The sequence below is a fragment of the Cupressus sempervirens genome, chromosome 9, assembly GCF_028749045.1.
Source record: "Cupressus sempervirens isolate cs-2001-9-10 chromosome 9, ASM2874904v1, whole genome shotgun sequence".
NCBI lineage: Eukaryota > Viridiplantae > Streptophyta > Pinopsida > Cupressales > Cupressaceae > Cupressus > Cupressus sempervirens.
In genome coordinates, this window is record NC_143126.1 from 504,047,895 (window position 1) to 504,073,640 (window position 25,746).

The following is a 25,746-nucleotide window of genomic DNA, read 5'->3' on the forward strand; positions in this document are numbered from 1 at the left end:
TATTGTCTTGTTGATGATCATCACGTATTTTCTTGAAACCATTTGTTATAGACTTATCAACTTTTTCTGTGTATGAACTATAATACATTGCGGCTACATATGCATTAAGAATAAGCTGTACATTTGTATTGGTTTTCTATAGAAGAGGTATCTTTTTGCCAAAGCTATTATTCCAAATTTGTGAGGGATTCTTTTGGAGAAAGACTATTGGTCTTTGGATTGTCGACCTTTAAGAAACAATGTAATTTTCTTTAGTTATGTCTATTTCATTTAGGAAGTTGTCAAATGTGAAAGATGTCGTACATTGCAACTTCAAGTTTTCACTGAATTTTGTTGTCTATTGAGCTTATGGTTTTGTCTTTTTTAGGCAAGGGCTCAAGTACTATCATTCTTCTAATTGGTGGAAATAGAAATTTATGTCTACAATGTTTATTTCTTGATCCTTTGCATTGCTTTGTATGATAATTTCTATGGAGAATAGCAATATTTGGATCAAAATTTTCTGTTTTACATATAAGAAATGTATTGATGAAATATGTAATACTTTCATTGCTTTGCTTTCCATAGACAGGTAAATCCTTCACCCATATGAGAAAGTGATTATGTTTATTTCTGCCATTCTGGAATTCCATTATTGAAAAGAAATATACTACATTTTCAAAAAAAGATTGGTTTGAAAGTATCATTTTTTTAGGGCATTGATCCGATGTCTATAGTACCGGACACAAGTTATTGGATCATTTTAAATTAGTTTATATGTCGTAAATTCTTCTATCATTTTTTATTTGTTTTTGTGTTGTCGACTAATGATTTTTGTATAGTTGTTTGAGTATCTTCATTAAGGCCTTCCAATTTTGTTTAGCACTATTAAATGTGAGGAAAAATGTTGGAGGTCCTAGTTGTCATATCATAGAAAAGACATCTTTTTTAGTTGATGTGCATAGTCTAGAGATATATAATTTTTTTTGAAGTCGATGTACCCTATATTTGATTTTAGTATTTTTCTAAGTTTGGTTTGTGTTTAACATCTCTTGCTAATAGCTTCCTTCCTTTTAGTTGTCGTTTACGAATTCTTATCCACATTGTGGACATGACTTGATCTATCAGTATTTTTATTGTTTTGAAGAAAATATTTGTTGTGTGATATGAAAAATGTCTTTGTGAGTGCAATAATTTCCACTTTGCAATTTTTTGATACAATAGTTATTGGTCGATGTCATGGTCACATGGATCACCAAAAAATAGTGTTAGGAAATTTATTTCCTCTACGTATTTGTCTTTGAATATTCTAATCGGGTATTAGTTTTGTGTAAGTGCAATTTTCACGAATTTGTCTTGCATTTTATGTATGTTTATAGATTCTATAAATCTATGTACCAAAGTTTCACAAGGTTCATTCTCAATGTCACTTTCATACTCAGTTTTAATGTTATTTAGGTCATTCTTTTCAGCAACATCATTATTTGTTTCTAGAACTTGTTTTCAATTTCTATTGAGTTTGGCATGTTGCATTTTGTACAGTGTTCTTGTTATTAGAAATTGAATAGCTCGCATAATAGTTTTTGGTCATAGCATTCCCTTTTGAAATGGATTTTTGTATTCTAGTCTTCTTTTCAAGGAGACAACAATTGTTTTTGTATTGATAGTTGATAAAGGCAAAGCTCTTTGTGTAACATTAGTATCTATAGGGACATTGATTATTGAACCAGTTAAGCCAACTTGAGATCTTTTGTGTCCCAATTCTCAAATTTGTGCAAATGCAATTCACAATGAAACAAGAGGTTCTTCTAATTATGTGAGCATTTGCACATATTGCATTGGCTTGTTTATTAGAATGTTATGTGGTGTAGCATATTGAGGAATCTTGTATTTCTTTAATCCATTATTACATTTGCGGCAAATAGAATTTGATAATGTGTTGCAATTTAATTTGACTAATCTGGAATAAGTTTTCTTTTGTTCAAGCAATTTTTTTTTGTCTTTCTTAAAATGTAATGTTTGACACACACTGCACATGTGTATTGGTGTGTCTTCAATTACGTTTTAGAATACTTCAATTACAGATAATGTTCTGCTCCTTTTTTTAAAGAGTTGTTCTAGATTGTTGTTTGAAATGCTCTTTTTTAACTTTTGAAGAGAAGTCATTTGTTTTGTAGGCTATTTTTGTTGACTGTTATTTTGAATGCTGATTTTTAATTTTTGGAGGCAAGCATTCTATTTCACGACCTCCTTATGATTATTGTCCGGTTCTTTATAGCTTTCATTTATTGTGGTCATAGTTTTCATGTTCACATTTCTTGTTACTTGATTTTATGTAGTATTTCTAATTGATTTTTTAAATTGAGAAAAATGTAGTTGTTGTTGGTTCTGCAAACTTGGTATCACTATTTGTATTAGTGGTTCAAAATGGCCAAAAAGTCGGTTATGATCATGGAAAAGAAGCAAGTATGGTTTAGTCATTAAAAATTTGTTAAAATACAAGTATTTTTTTCCCATTGTAGATGACCAAATACATATTTCTATATTCAACCATTTGGACAACTATCGTATGAAAAATATATCTTCCCAAAGACCTAGTTCATTATTACTTATTTTAGGATTTGCAATTTTTTGCATTCTTCGCAAATATGTCTCACAGTCGCTAACTTTATGTAATTCATAAAGTATCTCTAGATATAATTCATGGTTGTAAGAATCAATTGCCTCTAATTCTTATTTTTTAGACTATTCCAAAAGTGTTGAATAGTTCCTTTGTGAAGATCAGTTGATGTATACTGATTCTTGAGCAGAAGTTGTAATGAATCAAATAGGCAGTCTCCAACATTATATGTAAATTTTGGAATCCTAGACAATCCTTCTTACTTAAGTGCATTGTCAATATTGAAGAATGGTTTTAAGCTTTTGTTTTTATAGTTCTCTACATCTGCAGTTTCAATGTTTTCTCTTTTCCTTTTTTTTAGTGCCACCATCTTATGTAATTATTTTGGCTATATTCACAGTATCTAACTCTAACTATTATCTTTAGGAAAACAGAACACTATATTGCTTATATCAAAAAAATATAGATATGACTATTAGATTTAGTAAACATGACAAGTGTTTTTGAAATGGAGAAGTAACAAATAACTTACATGTGTCTTGACTCCTTATGCAATGTGGTGAAATTGAAATTGACAATTGATATATATTTTTGGCAATAAAAAATATTTAGTTAGTGATAGAGATTAGAAAATTCAGTTAATAATACATTGTAGAAGCTATATTTCTTTTGTACATGTATATGTATGTGTGTGTGTATATACAAGAGTACAGAGAAGATCTAATTATATATGTTTTAAACCAATTTCAAAATAAACGATTTAAAATTTGAAGCAATCAAGCATTTCATTTACAACTTTACACTTGTGATGAAGAAACCAATAGTTTACCTGGTGCTTGTGTATTTGCAATTAACTGCTTTGGATCATTTGAAATCTTTTGCAAGGGTAAACAATATCAATTGTCATCTTTATACACTAATAAATATGTAATCAACAACTTAAAAAATTTATATTAGTAAAAGAAAAAAATAGAAAATTTAGTAATGCAATCATTAAATTTAAATATTTGACCAAAAATGAACAAATTTAATGTCTCCAACCATCTAGCCATCCTTTAAGATCACAAAGAACCCAACTGAATCCCTTAAATAAAAAATGAAGGTGAATTTTAGGGAAAAAGGAAAAAAATAGTACTTAATGGAACTGGCATCTACGGTTAGAATTTTCTTTTAAACTACATTTCTTTTCATACACCTATTAACTCCAAAAATGTACCAGTTCAATTTGAACAGAGTAGCCACATAAGTTTGCAAAGCCCTCGCACTGATATTTGAACATTAACATCACAAAGAACCCAACTGAATCCCTTAAATAATAATTGAAGGTGAATTTTATAAAAAGAAATAAAAAATGGTACTTAATGGAACTGTCATCTACGATTAGAATTTTTTTTTAAATACATTTTTTTTCATACACCTATTAACTCAAAAAATGTAACAACTCAATTTGAACAGAGCGGCGACATAAGTTTAGGAAGCCCTCACACTGATATTTGCACATTGGTTGTTCAGAAACAAATGCCCATATGTTTGCCCTGTTGGCACCATTTTACCTATATGTGATGATAATAATGCCACACTCTTTATGTCTACTAATATCTCTTTGACTTATAAGAAAAAATGGGAGTTCAAATAATACTTCAAAAGGAAGCAATCTGAACATATTTTAATATGTGAAATTGTCCTTAAATAGTATAGGAGCATAGCAAAACAACCCACTAAGATTTGGGGAAAAAACACCTTTAAAAGATTTTAAAAAAAAACCCACTCACACTGAATGCAACTTGCTAAAAACCTTGCCAAAATGGTATTCATCTAAAAACAAAAACAAACAAAAAAAATATAGTTCTTCGACCCAACTTGCCACCTGGTCTTTGCTATGGAATGAACTTGTTTCTTCATGTTTAGGTGACAACCTCATGATCAAACTCAAGAGAAAACAAGCCTTGCAAATCCATCTTATATTCCATATTTTTCACTATGTAGGACAAGAACAAAAGAGTTTATAGATTTTGATGGCACTAAGGCACATTTCCTATCAGTTGTAATGTAAGTTAAAACCTAAGAAATTTTCTTAGTAAAGTATCCTATACTTCATTAGGTTTTAACATCCCAATTTTAGCAAACTTTCTAAACTGCTAGCCTTGCCTTGTCCACGTCTCATAACTATTATTACTACTCTGTACTCTCCTAAGATCACTTAGTTCAGAATATTATAATATAACATGTTCAACTATTTACAATATACACTAAATATGCATTGCACAGACCTAGGCCCAAAATTCTTGTTATCTTAGAAAAAAATTCTACAGTGTTAGAGTTTAGCTCGTAAATAAAAACTTCAAAAGACTAACTTCCTTTTTTTGAGTTGAAGGAATCAAAATAACTCTGACTGATTAAGAGAACAATTGGAAATTAATTACTAAAAAGTATAAAAAATAGTCTAAGAATCTAATATAATGACCTCATGTGGTAAATCACCAAGGCTTTCATAAGGGAGAAATGAGAGACATACTAAATTAGATATGTTCAATTGAAGTTAAATGTTAAATGTTGAATTGAATAAACTGTCACATTCAAAATCTGAAAGTGTCAAGTTTTTAATTGATCATATTATCACATCCAATTCTAAGGTTGGTATATCCCCAACCATTGAAGCCAAATGCAAGTGCTAGGCCAATTTGAGTGAGCTTGATGAAGATACACCCTTCCATTGTGGCACTGGCATCTAAGCCCAATGCAATGAATAAGTCAAATTTACCAATCAAAGTAAAGTAATTCATAGACTAGAAGATTGAGAAATGTCCCAGCAAAACTATTCAGTGTAGGGATCTGGAGAAGAAAATCAAGAAAACCTATTGTAGTTACACAGTTTTATTGTTATCTATGACAGGCTGCACTTAGAAGCATCTGCAAACTTTTACAAATTTGACCATTTTTCACAATTAATTTTTTTATTAAGAAGAGAATATGTGGGAAATGCATTCAATAGACAATTTAATTGTATAAAGAGGGTTTTAATTTAATTTCTCAATGTTTTTCAGGATTTGAAGCCTTTGCAAAGAGGGTTTTAATTTGAAAACGCAAGTGATGTTGGCCTCAGACTTTTAATGAAATGGAGCCAAATTTAGAGCTTAAATATATACAACCACTACATACAATGAGGAAACATAAATTTTCCCCAACATATGTATTTGAAAAAACCCCTAAAGTTGAAGTTGATCATAAGAAAATGAGACATTTGACCTTCTCGAGTATTTGAAAAGCTCCAAATTTGAAGTCATCACTTTTCCAGTTTGAAAAGCTCCAAATTTCAAGTCATCATTTTTCTAGTTTAAAAATATCCAAATTTGAAGTCGTCAGTGTGGAGAGAAATGCTCATAGGACTATAAAGCTACGAAGAAATACCTGCAACATTGGTGGAATGTTAAAGCGTCAGTGTGGAGAGAAATGTTGATAGAGCTTGAAACACTATGAAAGCTACGAATTCTGTTGCCTGAGTACCTGTTCCAGCTTTCAAGTGAAATGCACCAAAATGCTGAGCAAATGAAATAGAAATAGCATACAAGTAAATGGGAAATAGTTCCTCATCATTACTTGCTCGAGATCTCAATGTCAACTACAGAAGAAGAACATGATGTTTCTAATTTATTATATCATATGCAAATGAATGCCACCGACTAGAAGCATTAATAAATGGTTAATCAATTCCTACAAGCATTAATGAATCTTTAATCACTTCCCACTGACCAAATACAAATGAAAAGTTTTAAGTGGCTCAGATATGCAGTAGTATATATGTCAGAGATATGTATGTCAACGTATTTATTATTTTTTGTTCATAACTATCAATATGCCTTTTACTTTCCTCCTACTTTTCTTTTGGGAAAAATAATTTCTTCTTTGCCTAAATTGACCATAGCCAATGAAACATGAAATAAACAAAATTTTCTACATTTGCAAGATAGTTTAAAAAAAGAAACATTATGTTAGATTATAGAAGTAGTAAAATATTTTAATTTCATTGGTTAGATTGAAAAACTAAAAGCATTTGCATAAATGCATTAGTATTCCTACCATACAATAATATATTTCTTATCTCAAGTTCATTTAAAATCATATATGGTGGCTGCTATTTCCTCATTCAAGAATACTCTTCAGAATTATGTGTGACATGTGAAAAACACATCACTAGCAAACATTTTCTCCTCCCTATTATAAACAAAGGAACCTAGAACATGATAAAACTGTGCCTAACCATACTTCACAAGAAATTTCAACGTTCTCATGTTCATTGACATTAATCTCCTCAAAGATAAACACAGTGTGAAAACACATCACCTGCTCTATTTCAATGTCCAAAATGATTTCCGAGTCACTTTCTCAAACCACGTGTAAACACATTTATTTTATCTCAAATTTGGCTTTTTCATTTGTGGCTTTGGCGGCAAATTGCAATTGTGATCGAGTATGGAAGGAAAATAAAATTTTCAAGCATGGGGAATGAAATCAATCTCATTCCTTAGCAAATCAAATGCATTCCCCAACATATGTAGATATTTTTTAAGCTTTCACTATATATTGGATTTTCGTTCAATTAAGAAACATGTGGATGAATCAGGGTGATAATTGAATTAGCGCATACATAAATGAAAGTAATTGGAGATCAGGAAGCATATTGACGCAATATTAAGAAATAAAAATGTTTGGCGTTTGTGGGCATTAAGAAACACATAGTGCTCAATGAAGAAATGTATAGATAATGTTATAAAATTACATTGCAAAGGAGTTGGTTTGTTTTCTGTCGTATGAATGTTTAACCATGGATAGGGCCAACTTTTGGCATTATGTTGGACTATAGATGAAAAATGCTATTTTTTTAATTTTTTATTATTCATTATCACTTTCTTTTAGCATTGCAATTTTAATGTTGCAATTATTATAAATGGTTTTTCATTTTTTTATTTTTAGACATGTCAATAGAAGGTGATTAAATAATCTAGATGTTAATCAAAATCACAATTAGATAGCAAAAATATTTCTATTAGATCACTTCCATATATTCTTACCCAAAGTAATTTGTTATCAGAAATGAGAAACTAGAAATGAAATGACAACGATAATGAGATTTCCAAAAGTTGGGTATAAGAAATAGGTATACATATAACATAACAAAAATAAAAAAATATAATTCCAATTAAATACTTAGAATTTATATTAAAAAATATAAATCAAAATTTAATCATATTTTCTATAAATACAAAACTTTAATTCAGTTTGAACCTGCAAGATCACCATAAAGAAACATAGTTATCGAAGTTGTAATACATGCAAAGTCTAAACAGTAAGGATTTATTGAGATATTGAACACAAATGTACATTAAAAAAGTAAAAATCAATTTACACCCAAAGTGAACCACTCAACTTCCAGTTGGTAGGTAAAGACAACTTTGCAAACACGAACAACCTCTAATCAAGAGATCAACCTCTAATCAAGAGATCAAACACGTTGAAGAGCAAACTGCCTTCAGGGCCAAGCCCAGGAGTTGGTCATGCATATATTAACGATGGTGGTGTCAAGAGCAGTTGGAGATCATCAGGAAACATATTGAGAAATAAACTGCCGTCTGGTCCAAGTCCGGGTACTGGACACTAAATAGCAATAAAAGTGGTGATATAAGTAGCCTACTTTGCCTCTCAAGAGCTTAGATCCAGTTTTCTAGAAATTTTTTTAAAATATCTTCCTATTGTTAAAATATCTTCCTACAAAAAGCTTAGATCCAAAAATATACGTAGCCTCTCTCATAAATTTAATTTGACAATAGTTTATCTTGATAGAAATAGCTCAAAAAAATGAGTTATTCAACCTAGAAAAAATTCATTTCTTATAATTTCACTCGTGGCTTTGACATTTGGGGAACCACCAGCTTGTGGTGAGATTTTTAATATGTCGCAGAACACGTAAAGAGTAGAGGACTTCAATTCTAAATATGGTAAGTACAACCTTAGTTGCTTCTATTATTGAAAATCACTATACTAAATAGAATTCAACAACTTCAATGGAGCTATACCAAGGTATTTGGCGCCATTGATAGTTTCATATTTTGGCACTATAGTTTTCCTTTCTTTCCCAGGAAACCTGCATATCTTCTTGTTGATTTTCAATAAACACTACTTCTATTTATTTTGTCAAAATCCTTTTTCCAACTTTTTTTGGACTACGAATATAGAGAATGTTGAAGGGAAGGATGTAATTTTCAGCCACATTGGAATATTTGAATGATGTTGCTATATAATTTCAGCTCTCAATATTTGGATTGAGAGATGCTCCTAAGATATTCCGAAATAGACTATATATTGGCTCCGTTGACCGTTGACTCCTTAGGATGAGGAAATGTAGGTTTTTGTAGATGTGAATGGTCTATGTAGATTAAGGTCGTGTAGTTTGCCTTTGGATGAATGTAAAAAGTTACTAACTATTCATAGATTCATACATGAGTAGTACATGAGGAGGGGTGGTAATTCTATTGTTCTAAAAAGGAAGTATCAGTTGACTGTAAGATATGTTTCCGTTGAAGACAACAAAGCATTGTTTTTCAAAATAGAGGGGATGTGTTGCTCCAAAATAAAGATGGTCGGCAGATCTTCAAGAAAAATATGGTTTCATATATTTCTAATTTTATCTAATATTATACACACATCAAAGTTATTTTTCCTCGATTTTAATGCCAAATCTACAGCTTTCTTTTCCAGCTATATAAAATTTAATTATTTTAATCAATTATAATTAGGAAGATGTTTATAATTTAAGGTTCTTTTCACTGATGTAGGGGATCTTTAACTAATTTGGTACAATATTATTTCATACATTTCTAATTATATCTAATATTATATATATATTACAATAATATTTCTCAAATTTTTATGCCAAATTTGCAGCTTTCTTTTTGAGCTATATAAAATTTAATTGTTTTAATCAATTATAATTATGAAGTTGTTTATAATTTAAGTTTATGTTCACTGTTGTTGGGAATATTTAGAGCTAATATGGTGCTATGTATTGAGGGTCATATCAAGAAAATATGTTTATTCCTATATCTAATTCAGTTTTGATATGTGAAATATGTTAAGTGTGAAGGGTATGTGTAGGATCATGGTGTGCCAAAAAGTGGTGATCTAAAAAATTTGTAGTTCTAAAATATCTCAAACAATTTCAAAATCTATTCCAACTTTTTCCCTACCCACCTTGATACTAAATGAAAACAATTAATATCTTTATAAGGTCTACTATATCTTTTGATACCAAACCTATATGGTCAACTTTAAAAAATCCTAAAAATATGCTTTTGGCCTATTTTTATGTGATTTTTAATTCAAACATGTAGTTGATGACTTTTTTTTCACCAAAATTTAATGAAATGAAAATAGTTTCTTAAGAATGTTCTTATCTTTCCATAAATGTAAGGTTTGTCAAATTATGAGTTTAGTAAGTAATTATTACATATTTTCTAATAGAGTTACGTATAAAGTGTTGACTAACACACTACTTGAAAAACAACTATAACTTTCAAATGGTACAACATTTGTTAAATCCAAAAGATGCATCACATTCTATTTTTCTTCTACTATAAGAAAAAAAAAATGAAAAATTAAATTTTTCAGAGTTCTGAATTAGTTAAGGTGGTCAGACATGAGAGTTTTTTATTCCAAAAATACTAAAGTCAAAAATTAATTAATTATTATTTATTTAGAATAAAATATCCAAAAAATATGTGTCACATCTAGGCATGAGTCTACTACTTATATCTAGAATATTATTAAAAAATATTAACATTTGATTTTGATTAAGGTGGTTAGACATACGTCTACTTCTTATTTTTGTTCATAAATTTTTGTAATATTGCATAAAAGTTCAAAATTTTGATCAATCAAATTTTATTTTTTGAGATAAGTCCTAGTAGTTTAGAAACTAGATTCAATTTGATAGAGACTCTTTTCTCTCAACTTTTTGATATAAAGTTAATAACAAGTAGAAAATTGCACATCAAGTTGACATAACCCTGATTTTCTAATTTTTTATTGCCACTTAAGAGCATAGTTTGGTTGACCATGATCCTGCACATACCTTAAAATGGATTTATTCAAGGTATCTAAACTTAGATTTGCAAATAGTTTTTGACTAAAAGGAAAAGTGGTATTTTTGCATCTTAATTGATTGGTAAACTCAAATTGTTGGCTACATTGGTCCATATCTTGGGTTGTTGTATCCATGTGTGGTGAGCTTAGCATTCATTGTGATGCATGCATCATTCAATTGGTCAATTCATTATCATCCCAAAATTAGTCAACTCTGAAGTAGTTATGTTAATTGGAAGTCATTGAATGGATTTGATTGTCATGATTACAAGGACCATAGACATGGATCTAATAACATAAAGGACTTGAAGTTTTATTTGTACTTCAAATGTTCACATTAAATTGACTTTAGCATCCTCTTAAACTAAAGGTAATCCCAATACACCATAAGAATGTAATCTATGTAATTGCTTGACCCAATGTAGTATCTTGGGTATTAACTCACATTCTCAAACATAGACAGATACTCTTAATCTTAAAACATTAAAACTAATTTTTGAATCTTGGAAAGTTTAAGAAAACTTCTACTTAAAAATATTACATATGCAAATTGTTAGATTTTATTATAGGTCCAACAAATGATAATCTTGGGGTACAGACAACTGCAACCATTCTATTTATAGATTAATTTTGTTGCCTCTTGTTGGTCTTGGAATTATTAATTTGGCTGATAAGTTATGGATTTTACCTACAAACGACAAAAAAAAATTAATTTGTTTTGCAACTTCAACAGAAAATATTGACTTGCATTCATATAAGCAATTCAATTGCTCTCTTATGTTTCATATTTTAATATAGTTTGTAACAACTTAGAGAAACCCAAAAGATAATTCAAAGGAGTTAATCTAATCAAACCTAATTACTCTATTAGAATGACATGAATAGGTCTATCAAGTAACTTATCAAATCACACGATTCTATGAATATCTCTCACAACCAAGGTTGCATGTCTCATGATCAACAAATAATGAATTAAAAATTAAAGGAAAAGATCCAAGGCACTATCCAAGTTAACATCCAGGGAACCAAGAAGACAAATGACCTCTAGCAGCATAATCTCTATATAGAGAACCATGTCTAATGTAGTGCTTGTGAACACTAATGAATTTCAAAGTAAAAAACTTGTAGATATATTTCTTTGGTTCTTCAGACATAAAAGTAAACTACAAAGTTGAAGATTGACCTTGTGGCAAAAGTTTGTAAGTGATCTCCTATGTTTCAAATAAACTTTAACCATTTTAGCATCATTCTACCTAGAAGTAAGTAAATGAGCAAGATGTCTTTTGCATATAACATATCCATTGCATTTTATGTGGTACTCATGCAACAATGGTTCTACTACATATTGTCAATCATTTCTTGAGAGGACACAATCTTGAGCCTAATAATCAGTGTAATCTTAGAATTGTAGGTACAAGTGCTAGTGTCGTAAAATTACATTGCAAAGGAGTTGGTTTGTTTTCCATCATTCAAATGTTTTTGAGGTATTAGATAGAATCCAAATGAAAGGAGGGCCAACCCCAAAGTAAGAAAAGGCTTCAGAATAGCTAGGAGTCACCTCCCACTTATCTAACTGATATCGGTTTTATACTTCAAAAACCAAATAAAGTCTAGCTCCAAAAAAGAGTAACCCTTATCAACAATCATATCCCTACTAAGCATATAAAATATAAAATTATATCAGTAGCCATAAAAATTATTGCTGCTACTAATCTAGTTCATTATCATATACAAAATGAAAACCCCACAGGGCACCAAGTTCAATAGGATCCAAACCATAACAAAAAGCCAAAAAAAAAAGAACCAAGGGCTAATTGTTTGCTTCTCTCCTCATTCCTGCTTCTTTTCCTCAGGCTCCTCCCTCTTCAAATCCACCCCATCCTCTTTGATGGGTTTATCAAGCAATGTCTTAAACCAATCCTCTGCCAAGAAACCATAGATGGAGTGGGTAGTTTCACTCTCTTTTCTCATATCTTTCTTGTCCTTGTTTACCTACAGAAAATAGAGGGTGGTGGTAGTAGAGTGCATGACCTTCATAGTGAATTCTGCCAAGGTTTCAATTTTTTGGCAAATACCAATGTGGCTATCCGTAAGCTCCTTCATTGAACTCTCTAGACTCTCTAGTCAATATTTTCTTTGGCTCTGTCTGTGGCTATGTCTCCCTTTCTTCCCCCTGCCTTTTAGAGTTTCTTTCATGGGGGATGTGATATCCTTCCCAACACTTCTATTCGAGGATGAGATTGCTTCCAGGGTTTCTGAGATATGTGAGGGGCTAGACACTCCCTTCTTCCTAGTATCTGGGTGTTGCCTCTTCCTTTTAGTGGGCTTTCTCTCACTCTCAATGCACTTAGAACTAAAATCTTGTTTAGGCAAGGTTTTGAGTTTTTTCATTTGGAGCAGTTTACCAACTCTCCTCGCAGTTTTCTTGCTCCTCCTTATGTCCATGTCAAACTCAATGACACTTATTTTCACCTCAAAACTAGGTTCTTTTTTTCACCTTTTTTATGTCCTAAGCCAGGGCTATGTTTTGTGGAAACTTGGGGAGTAATAGTAGCCAATAGATTGACAAGAAGTGATGGGTTTATGGAAAGGTGGTATTCATTAAGTTTGTTCATGAAGCCGTGGTGGATGATATAGAAAGGTTTGCCTCCCTCTTTCTTTTTCCTAGCCTTAAAAACATAGTCTTTGATGGAATTTAGAATAAGGTGCAGAAGGGAAAGGAAATCCTAGTTCTTGGAGTGGTTGAGAATGGGAAAGTGGTAGTAGTATAGTACTTGGAACCAATCTTCATGAGTAATATACCACATAATAGCATAAAAAATCACATCTCAGGGCTTTGATATATCCTCTCTAGTGTACCCACATCTCATGCAAACTGACACTTCTTTAGGTTGGAAGAACTTCGTCAAACTCATTTCATCAAACACCTTGGCCTACTTGCACCAATTCTTTCCCTCCAAGGATAACTCTCCAACCATAGTGATGAGCTCCTCCATTATTTCAAATTTCATCCCATTAATGTCTAGCTTCCTATCAGTCCAAGAGTTGATGAATTGCATGGAGATGTGCTCATCATGCTCTTCCATGCCTTCCATGAATGACAACAAACCTCCTTCTCATAGGTAAACCTATGCAACCTCACTCTTTCTAATATAATCCTCAATCTTCAGTAGTTCAATGTGGTCACTAGCACCCATTTATTCACCAAGATCAACCGCCTACTTCTTAGAGTCTTCTAACATCCCCTTAATGTAGACCGAATGGTGGCACCCATGATAGATTAAGGTTTTCATGTTTAACCTAAAATTTTGATGGCAATCAGAGCCCATCATAAGATCACAAGGTTTCACAGTTTTCAAAAACCCTCTCTTAGTGGTATGTGTGATCAATACCTTTCCTTCCCAAATTAATTGTCACCAAGTATAGTTGGAGTGAGGTTTGGTAAAAATTTCCTTGCAATCCTTCCGTGTCAGTTTTTTAATTTTGATCAAATCCGTGCGTCTAATCCTTTTATATAAAAAATTAATGCTCCTAGTGATAAAATCCCAAAATAAAATTTTCACAAAATCTTGCCAAAGATCAACTTTATGATAAAATTCTTGATGGTTTTCCCATCCACACAGATTCACATCACTATGCCACCTAATGCAATGATTCATGAAGTATTCTAAGAAGTACACTCACTTTTCATTATCACTTGAGTCAATGATGGGGTTTGGTTGATATCCATCATTCGAATGTTTAAGCATGGATAGGGCAAACTTTCTGCATTGTGTTGGATTATAGATGAAAAATGCTTATTTTCCACTTTTTATTATTCATTATCACTTTCTTTTAGCGTCACAATTATTATTTATGGTTATTAATTTTTTATTCTTGGACTTGTCAATAAAGGGCGAATAAATAATTTAGATGTCAATCAAAGCTACAATTACATATCAAAAATATTTCTATTAGATAACCTGCATATATTCTTCCCCAAAGCAATTTGTTTAGCTTCTCATTATACTAATATGGATGGAGCAATTTTCTATATCATTTCCATGGCTTGGCACTTCTAGCCAAATGGAGTGCCAAATCTTCATTAGATATTGAGCCTTGAATAAACCTCATTAGGATCATCATTTCTGGAGCCTATTTGACTAATGCCAAATATTTGAAAGGGCTTCACCTTAATGACCTCCTTGAAATAAATACGGAGTTGAGGGTGGAAGGATATATCAGCTTCAAATTTATTATTTAGGAACAAACCCTACCAAATAGACTTATCGCTCACAACATTGGAGGGAGATATATTAGAGTAGGAATAGTAGTTCTCCCTAAGAGGAGCACCTTCACATGAGACCATGCATTCCACAAAGTAGAAAATATGTTAGAGCCAAATATCTTAAAATTTAAATCCCCCAACAACATGTCACCAGAAAGGAGTGCTATTCTAATTCTTAATTTTATAAATAGTATAAAATTGTACAATATCCCTAATTAAAACTTTCTATTGTTCATCACCCTATATGACTTTCAGTGTCCACTTAGAAGCAAGAGAAATTGAATTTTTTTTGATATCTTTTAAACCCAACCCACCAAGATAGTGATGTTTACAACACCAATTCTAGTTCACACAATGACTTTTCTTGCTACCCATACCATTAGATAGTAAAAGGCATCTCATTTAATCCTTTCAATATTGTCATTTGATAGTTGGCGAATAGCCAAGTAGAATAAAAATAGATATGATGAGAAACCTAGAATTTTTGAACAACTTGTATTCTACCAGTAAGAGAAGGATCTTTAGTTTTTTACTTTAGATATTTTATCTAAATTTTATCAAAAAGCCAATGCCACATGTCCTTGAATGATGGATTAATGGAAAAGGGAAATTTAGGATACCTAACGATGGTATAAGGGCCTTTCCACTGCCAACCCAAAGAACTGATCCACCTGGGAGAGGATTTTGAGAAGCCTATGAAAAATGATGAGATGCAACATTGGAACTTGTGGTCAAATAGAAGAAGTAAATCTTATGCATAGCAGTAGTAAAGTTAGACTCTAGTAACTCCAAAGTAGTATCACCCACAAATTGAGAGTTAATGAGCACATCCTCATTTGGAAGAACAAGGCCTTTTATAGGGGAAGCCAACACAATGAGTTCTTAGGATATAGAATAAAGTATCAACAATTGTGACAAAAAGGGAGAGGGCAATAGGGAAGCCTTGTCTAATTGATATTTTAAGAGGGATAGGATAAAAAAGATTGTCATTCATATCAATAACTATCTAGGAGAGCCTAAATAGAACTTGGATCCAATTATAAAAGAACTCAGGGAAACCAAAAACATTAAGCATACCCATGATGAAATGCCATTTTATCTTGTCAAAGGCTTTTTAAAAAGTCTAATAGAATTGTTGCAACATATTGTCCCTTCTTATTGGCCAAACGCATAGATTCCCAACTTGTAATAATTTTTTTATATAGAATATATCTACCTTTGTTAAAACTCAGTTTGAGTGACTAAAATAAATTTATTCAACATATCTTCAATCCTTCATGCCAACAGTTTGGCAATAATCTACTTTGATATATTTACTAATGTTATTTGTCCCTAATTCTTAATTTGATTTTTGTCACCAACTTTGGGAGTCAATTATATAATTCCTTTGGTTATGTTCTCACCTAAAGAGCCTCTATCATATGAATCTTCATATAGTGAAAGGAGATCCATATTTATCCAATCTATATTAGCTTTGTAAAAATCAATAAGGAATCCATCAAGTCAACGAGACTTATCATTTTCTAGAGAGTTAATTGTCCATTTGACTTCTTCCAAGAAAATTTCTTCATTCAATGTTTCAGCTTCTATAGCGGTAATTTTCTTAGGGATCACATTGAGACATCTATCAAGAGCTTAATGGTTTTCAAGTCCATGTTCACTGAAGAAGGATTCCTTTAGAGTGTCTGGTTTAGAAGAATAACTATCATTAGTTTGGGTAGATTCAATTAAATATCTTTTATTCTTGGCTTTTAAAATATGAAATAAATACTTGAAGACCCACTCACCTTTGTGGATCCAATTAAGTCTGGATCAAGCTCTTTTCCCTCTTGGATTTTGTGACTTTTTATTCTCCTAAGATAGTTTCAAGTCTTTATCAATTCAATTTCAAGGTCTAAATCATCAATTTTGCCTCGTAGTTCTCTTTCAAGACTTTTGAGTTTTCTTCTAGCTCACATCATTGCAACATTCATATCCATACTTCTTTGCTTTCCTACAAGTTGAAAGACCTTGTTCCAAGCTAGAATGAGTCCCTTCCATGATTACCCAATTTAGATAATTATGAAGTTCCATATGGATAGCATTAGAAGTATCTTGATGCTTAAGGGGAGGAAATATTCACTTTAAAAGGTCTAACCATAGCTTTAAGACATGGAGGATCATCACTTTGAATATGCATGGTAGAAAATATAGGTGAATGGCCATACGTAGAGGCAAGATCTGCCAAGACAAGTAAATGGTTAGCAGCAACATGAAAGGAGGAAAAATATGGGTCTATATAAATCTTGTCAAGTCTGCAATAGACAACTTCTCAAACATTTATTGGTTATTACACATGTAAATAAAATATCTTGTAGCTCATACTTCCTCTTTTATAAGGGATCAAGAACATTAAATCTCCTTTTAAATTTATTCCAAAAAGTCAACTCATTTCCTTTCCAATTAATGATAATGTCTCCTATTTTATCCTCACTATTCTCTATCATGTTAACGTCACCAATGAACATAAGAAGTCTTGGGAAGAGTGGATTTTTCCCATTGCTAGAAAGAAGCCCTCTCTCTATATTCATTTGCAACATTAAAGTTTTGGATCCCAAAGATAATACTATTTTTACTAATTAGTATCCAAAAATCTCTTTTACAGGGACATACAACTTTGTTAATAGTAAATTCATCTAGGTTAGGTCCCAAAAGAGTGGTAACTCCTCCTTTAACCCTTTCATGATTCAAATAGAGAGCTATTTCCTAACCCCATGTGAGTTTAAAATTGTGTGACCTTGGAATCCAACAAATTTAATTTGTTCAAGACATATAAAATCTTTAAGTTTTAGCTTGCTACACTATCTTCGAACAATAAATTTTAATCAAACATCTCCAATCCTCTTACATTCCAACTATGAATATTTATCATAAAATTACTTTTGACAATGTTTACTACTGTTATACAACCTATTAAAGAAGTAAAGAATGTTCCCCTATTTTCTTTTAAAAGCATTTATATTAGCTAAATTTCAGTTGCTTTCTTTTCTCTTTTTAGTATGCTTATTAGAAACTTCAATAAAAGAACATTCCTTATCTTTATATGGGGATATATCCATCATGGAAGGTATATCTTCACCCAAATACATACTCTTTTCAAATAGAGACTAATTGGGAGTGTTGGTTATCTCAGTCCTCTCAACAATAGAGGCTAAGGCCAACTCTTGGGTATTGAGCCTAGAAGGGGTATCAACCTTAGGCACTGACTCATTTTTTTCTTTTGGAAAATAAGAGAGTTTAATTTGGTTGGAATATTAGGAATAAGTTAGAACCGGAGTTGGTATAACTTAGAGGAGGAAGAATAATTGAATCATAAAGGGATTTAGCAACTGTCAAAACCTATTCTTCTAGGTGAGTGAAAGTTCTCTTAGAGGAATTATTTTGCCTCAGCTCTTTTGTAATAGTAGTAGTTTCAAAGATCAGGAAAATCTTATTTTCTTTTGTAACGGCCCACTTGGGAACCCAAGAGAAATAAACCTAACATGTTACAATGTTTACTGAACTATTTTTTTTTTTAAAGTTTAAACAACATCAAGATAACATTACTGCGGAAGCAACATGAACATACACATCAAATACACATTTGCAATTACAGATATAGTTTCGATTCCTGAAGGGTTCCTTTAAGTTGAGTCACATTTAATAATTTTAAATTAATTAGTTTAAGTTCCAAGTACAATGTCTCAAGATCATAAAGAAATAACAGATACATAATCGCATAAGCAAATACATAAGTATAAACAATACAATGGAAGTACATCCAATTAATAACATCCATCGCACATGTCGCAGGGTATGTGTAAATAGATACAATACATCAGAATACATGATAACATATATACATCATCAGAAAAGAAGTCTCCGAGATAAGAAATAAGAATGATAAAGGTACATCTTCTGCAAAAAATATCCAACAGCTAGCAATGTGAAGGGGGGTCCAAATGGTAAGAAGACACTACCTCCCAACCGTGTGGTTACTTAGTCGGGCTTCCACTCCCACCGTGCAGGGAAGATAATGAACGATCCTCATATGACAAATCAAACATAAAACATTCCTAGGCAAGGTACCCCTAATAGCCAAAACTACCTCAAAGGTAACACATGCTATTCAAGAAGATAAAATAATCCAAAGAGAAAGAACACTCAATCTAATACCGACACCTCATAATCAAAAATCAATCACAAACCAAGTATAAACCAATTACCAAAATCACAAGATAAAGTCAACAAAAGACAATCACCTAAAGTCAAAAGCCACATGTCAAAAGTACATCATCCATGAATCACCAATCTTCATCAATGAAAGTAAATAACCATAATAAACACATCTGACAATAAATACACCACCAGAGGTACACATAGTCTACAGAGGTGACTCAGGCTACATACTAGGGAGTTTCATCACATGGATGCTTGAGTTACCCTGGACTGATCTCTTAAAAGACCCTGGACCCTCAAGCGTTGAGTTACCCTGGATTGGTTACTCTGAACCCCGGACCCTCAACATCACACATATGGAAACCAGAAAGCCCTCTCAAGAAGACGAGGCACTCATCCCATTCCATCCTTAGTCTATACAAGCACTCAAAGCATGGGTGGGTCAAATATATCTAACTTATCTTTTTAGTGTATTTCCCCCCCGTAAATTTTAATTACTAGATTATCACTTGTTACATAACTTGCATTAGGTTACCCTGGTACTGACCACTTTGGGTCCTGGACCCCTATGCAAGCCACTTCCAAATCATGTACCTAGACAACCTCTCCTAAGCACATAAATCCACAATTGTGTCCCATACCACAACACTCATAAAGATCAAACTCGGTTCCTTAACAGGCAACCTGATAACAAGATGGTTCTCCCATCCAAGTACACATAATTTCTCCACAAGATAAACCTCATAAATATAATCTCCAATATGAATCACAAAACACATCACAACATCTAGTCCCATAAATAGTATACAAGAAATCTGACAAAGCCTCTGGTGTACATCCTAGACTGGTCAAACTAGGTCAACTCCAAAATCAACAAGATAAATCCCCTTTCTTTTAAAATAACAATTGCCAGTTTAGAAATTATTTAAATAATTAATAATAAAATTTATTAATTAATTAATATTTAATAAAACTATTTAATAAAAATTATTAATAATTTATTAAAATAAACTATTTAAATTTCATTAACTATTAATTAAATTAACAATTATTAAAAAAAAAACATTATTAACAATTTAAATTTAATACATATAATTTAATATAAATATTATTTATTTTAATAAAACAAAATTAATAATAAAATCTAATAATAAACATAAAAAAAAACAATCTAATTTTAATGCGAATTGTTTTTAAAACAATCGCATGCCTTTGAAAAGGCTGCTGCCGGTGGTAGGCCTGCTGACGCAGGGCCTGCGGCAACTCGCCTGCGCAGTACCTGCGTCAGTAGGGACTGCCGGCGGTCGTACGCCAGGGGGGAAGTGGGGGAGGTCATGGCCCCCACTTCCCAATTCAAAATTATATATATTTTTAATAATTTTTATTTATTAATTTTAACAAAAAACATTTTTTTTCAATAATTTTATTTTAATAAAATTTATAAACATATAAAATTTATAAAACAAACTTTCTTTAAAAAATATATTTATTATTTATTTTTAAATTTTTTTTTAAAATTATTTTCAATGTTAATCTGATAGAGAAAATTCGAGCAACTAATCGAATTTTCTTTTTTTTTTATATATCCTTTTTAATTTCAAGACACACCCAAATTAAATACAATAAGTTCTTTAATCAAGAGAACTAATTTCATTTCCTTCTTAAATTTTTCTCTATAAAATGATGAGACTAATTTTCAATCAGTCAGGAAACAAACATGATGACAGATATAATTCCAACCACCCAATCAAACACGGAGCAAACATATATTTTCCAATTGACAATGCATTCCCGGGATTTCAAACCCTACCTCACAGTGATGCTAAACTCTGACAGCTAGATGAAAATTTCTATGCAAGCGAAATCCTTCAAGCTACGAAAATTTCCTTTCTTTTCCAAACCTTCCGAGTTGCTCTCCCAAAACCTGTGTGTGCCCTGAAAACCTGTGTGTGTAATAATGACCCCAAAACCCTCTAATATAGAATCTAATTACCTTTTAGGGTTTCTATCACCACCAGTCTAAAATTATAATTATTTTATTTAATTAATTCATTCATGCACAATTAATTTTCTTTTTAATTAAGATATTCTTTTATTATTTCTTTCATGCATGTTAAGTGAATTATTAAATTACTTTATTTAATTTTCCACTTGACTTCACTTTAAATTAATTTATTAACTTTTAAAAACTCATGCACACTAAATTAAAATATCTTAACCGTGTGCACATATTTTATCTTTTAATTAATTTCTTATATTTTAAACTCATTCATGCGAACTTAGATCTTTTTCATAATTTAATATCTTTCTCCTTTTAATATATTTTTGAACATTTAATTTGATAAATATTTATTAACTTAAATAACAATAATATTTACCATTTATTTAAAAATGAACTCTAAATATATTATTAGTAAATTAAATAAATATTATCACGTTCTAAATTTAATCTTATAGCTTTTATCTTCAATTCAATTCTTTATATTTAATTAATTTCTCAATTAATTAAATATAATTAAATATTAAAACGTCATAATAATCTTCATTAAATTAAATCATTAATTTAATCTTTTAATTAGACTTAATTAACAAAAAATTCACCAAAGACTCCCAAAACAACTTACGCACAAAATACTCACGGGTTTAAAAAGGGTAGACAGTTTGTTACGAGTCCTCCTTGCAAGACAAGTATTTTAGGCTATGGCTAGGATTGGACCTAATCATTATCTTCCCATTCTCACCAGTTGAGTATTTGTAATAGGGCACGCTCATCTTGGCAATTTAGGGAAGTCGATGCTCGGTACCTGCATCCTCCATAAAAGACGAGCATGTACATGTATATAATATATCTAAACTAAACAAACAATGGCAGGGAGTGGTTCATCGTGTAGATCTCGACTAGCAGGTGACTACGACTCCCTCCCCTAACCACATCAAACACATCAGACAGAAAGATAAAATAAACACGCATACCATACACATGCAAGTATGGGGTAAGTATAAAAATCACAAATCTAAGATCAAATGCGTACATATACTAATGCATCTCTATCAATACAACATAATCATCATTAAAGACATCATGTTAACATTTTTATGAAAGAAACCACATTTACTAACTAGGAATCATTAAAATATCATTAACACATGAATGAAATCAACTAAGCAACAATAACTGATACATTTGTGATCAAAGTCATGAAATAATATCATAATATTACAAATCTAGTATCTCTAAAACTAATCAATGCATAAAATCAACCTAAAGAAAATTGACAATGATAACAGAAATGTGAAATCGGGGTAGGCACTACATCTTTCTTTGATTTAGACTGGGCCCCCATTGAGTGTATTCAAACTCTCTTTCTTCGGTGGATCATCAGATGTCATCGCTCCATACCCCACAGTATCATTATGGCTGATTTTGAAGCTCATCCCTCTAGATTGGGGGGTATTTTTGACCTGATATGGTTCCTCCACCATCTTCGTTGCTTTGTAGACTCCTTTGATGGTTAGGACAAATACTCTTACCTTGCATACTTCTCCTTAGTTGTGCTTGCTAGATCTGACACCTCTGTGAGAGCCCACTATTGGTATGCCCAAGCCACATCCCTTTGAGCTCCATCAAGATAGACATTGATCACTTGCCCCCCTTTTGGTTCTTGTTAGACACTTCTACTTATCTTCTCCCTTCCAGGCATGAGTTGAATGAGCAGATTTGACTTGACATCTATACACAGTACCTTGTTATGACTTGGACCAAAACCCCTAAGGGGTTAAGTCTGAGGATGACATTCTATGCTAAGCGATTTTGGGACATGGAGGATGGAATTATTTCTCAACCCAAATATTTATCACAAAGTTAGTGCCATGCTCTTCAATTCATGCTAGGATCTTTCAGGGTTGGTTCCCACCATCTACGAGCTCAGACTAACCACCACATTAATAGAGAGGACCATATTTGTAGTCTATGCACATGTTATAAATGCTTTAAAATAACAGAGGAGGGGGGGAGGGGGGGGGGGAGGTGAATCAATTATTTGAGGTCCATATGTCCAATTCAAACTTTTCACTAAGTGTAATGAGCCCATTCAACCATTCATTCATCCAAGCTTAAACATTCCTATTCAGCAAGTTACTGTAAATCAACATGCAAGCATAACACATAAAGAATCAACACATAACATAGTGATTTACATGAAAACCCAATTTGAGAAAAACCACTAGTAACATGCTACTCAATTCGCACTCTTCTGAAGTGATGCCCTATGAAAGGCTTGCCTTGTTAAGGGTTGCAACACACTGTTTAATGTGACCTAGTTAAAGGATTTAACCACCTTTTTAGAACTGGGCCTCATTAGAGGACTTTAGAACATTCACTTGGAATGCCACCCTGTTAAAGGATTTACAAATGGCTATTAAACCAACTTAAGTCCATAGGATTTTCTCTTACCCTAACTGATAGTATATGTTGTAAGAAGAAAGGATTTTCTGATACACTTGTATTCTACCTACAAGAGACAAAGATCTATTGTTCCATTTGTTAAGATTATTATGGATCTTATCCTTGATCTAGCTCCACATCTCCTTTAAGGAGGGCTCAACAGAGAAGGTGATACCCAAATATTTAACAAGTTTGGATGGGCCACCCCATTGAAAACCAAATTTTTGAAATCAAAGACAAATAGATTTAGAATGGGATAGCTAAGCTCTAGATATTTTACAAAAGAAATTAAGTTTATTGATCATGGCTTCAAAATTAGACTTAGAGGCTTCATAAAATAGAGAAGTGTCATTAACAAATTGGCAATTGATAATATCCTTACCATCAAGAAGGGTGATACCTTTAATTGCAAGGGATAAAGTGTTGTCCCTAAGAATATAGAAAAGAGCTTTAGAGGCAATAACAAAAAGGGCTGAGGCAAGAGGGCAGCCTTGCCTAATTGATCTTCCCAAAGGGAAGGGAGCTGACAGTGATCCATTAACATCAACCTAAGGATAAGCATCTTTGAGGAGCATTTTAACAATGTCATAGAAGAAAGAGGGGAACCCAAAAGTATCAAGCATCATATTAATGAACTTCCACTCAACTTTTTCATAGGCCTTTTCAAAATCTAGTAAAAACATAGCAACATTTTGATTAGTGTGTTTAGCCTAGTCAGGAGCCTCCCAACTAGTGAGCAAGTTCTCTAAGATAAATATACCTTTAACAAAGCCTATTTGGGAAGTGCATATGAACTTAGGGAGAATTTTTTCTAGCCTACAAGCCATAATCTTAGTAAGGATTTTATATGAGAGATATAGCAAAGTTATGGGTCACCAGTTTTTAATAAGGGACTTATCACCCTCCTTGGGGATGAGTTTGATAATGCCAATATTAATGTCTCTACCCAAAGTTCTAGTGTTTATGGCTTCATTGTAAATATCAAGAACTTTACACATCCATTTGCTATTAGTTTTATAGAATTCCATAGGTAGACCGTTAGGACCAAGGGCTTTATAATTACTAAAAGAGTTAATGGATTGCTCAATTTCCTCAAGAGTTAAAGGCTACCCAAGAGAGGAAGCATGAATATTTAATATTCTTTTGGGAATAAGACCTCTACATTGGTCTCTAAGAGTTTGAGCATCCTGAGAATCCTCGGAGGTGAAGAGATCCTCATAAAATGAGGCAAACTCATTCTTAATAGTATCCAAATCAGTATTCATTTGGTTGTTAATCAACAACTTGTCAATCGTCTCTTTAGCATGCTTTTTTTTAATAAGATTGAAGAAAAATTTACTACCTCTATCCTCGAATTGGAGCCAATGAGCTCTTGATCGAACTCTAGCTCCCATAGCTTTATGATGATGATGCTTCCTAAGAGCATTCTTAGCATGAGCGAGTTGATGACAAAGGTGAGGATCATCAAAATTGTTCTGAATAGCCATCTTAGCATTATAAAGGTTATTATTTAGCCAAGACTCTTTAAATCTAAAGTCCTTGGCTTTCTTTTGACCAACAGTTTTGAGTAACTTCTGCCAAGCAGCAATATCCAAATTCCATCTATCAATGTGAGATAGGGAGGGCTAATGATACTTATTGATAAGTCTTATTATGGAAATAGTAGAAAGGATGTCTTCATCTTCTCGAAGACTAGTATTGAGGATGAAATTATGGTTACCTTGATTGTTGTAGATCAGGGAAGGACCAAAGCTAACAGAAATAGAGATAGGATGATGATTTGAAAGAGTGGTAGGGGAGACACTCACCAAATTGTTTTGCTTATCTGGAAGCACAAGAAAGAAGTTGCTATTGAGATAGAATCGATCCAGCCTAGAATAGATTCTAGCCTAACCTTTCTGAAAGTTGCACCATGTAAACAGGAGCCTAGGGTTAGTGTTCTTATTCCCACCTAAGGGATCAAATAAAGATTTAGCATTTTAAAAATTATTCCAAGCAGTTCTTTCTTGATCTTTCTAGGAAAAGGGAAGACCTCCCATTTTATCTTCCTAGTTTTTGATCATGTTAAAGTCACCTCCGAATAACCATGGGACATCTAGGAGT

General features: G+C 32.1%; 1 pseudogene; it reads right to left on the reverse strand.

Annotated features, from left to right (window-relative positions):
* Positions 1-20,535, reverse strand: part of LOC149539543 (protein NRT1/ PTR FAMILY 2.4-like) — a 34,253-nt pseudogene extending 13,718 nt beyond the window's left edge.
* Positions 20,536-25,746: the final 5,211 nt, after the last annotated feature.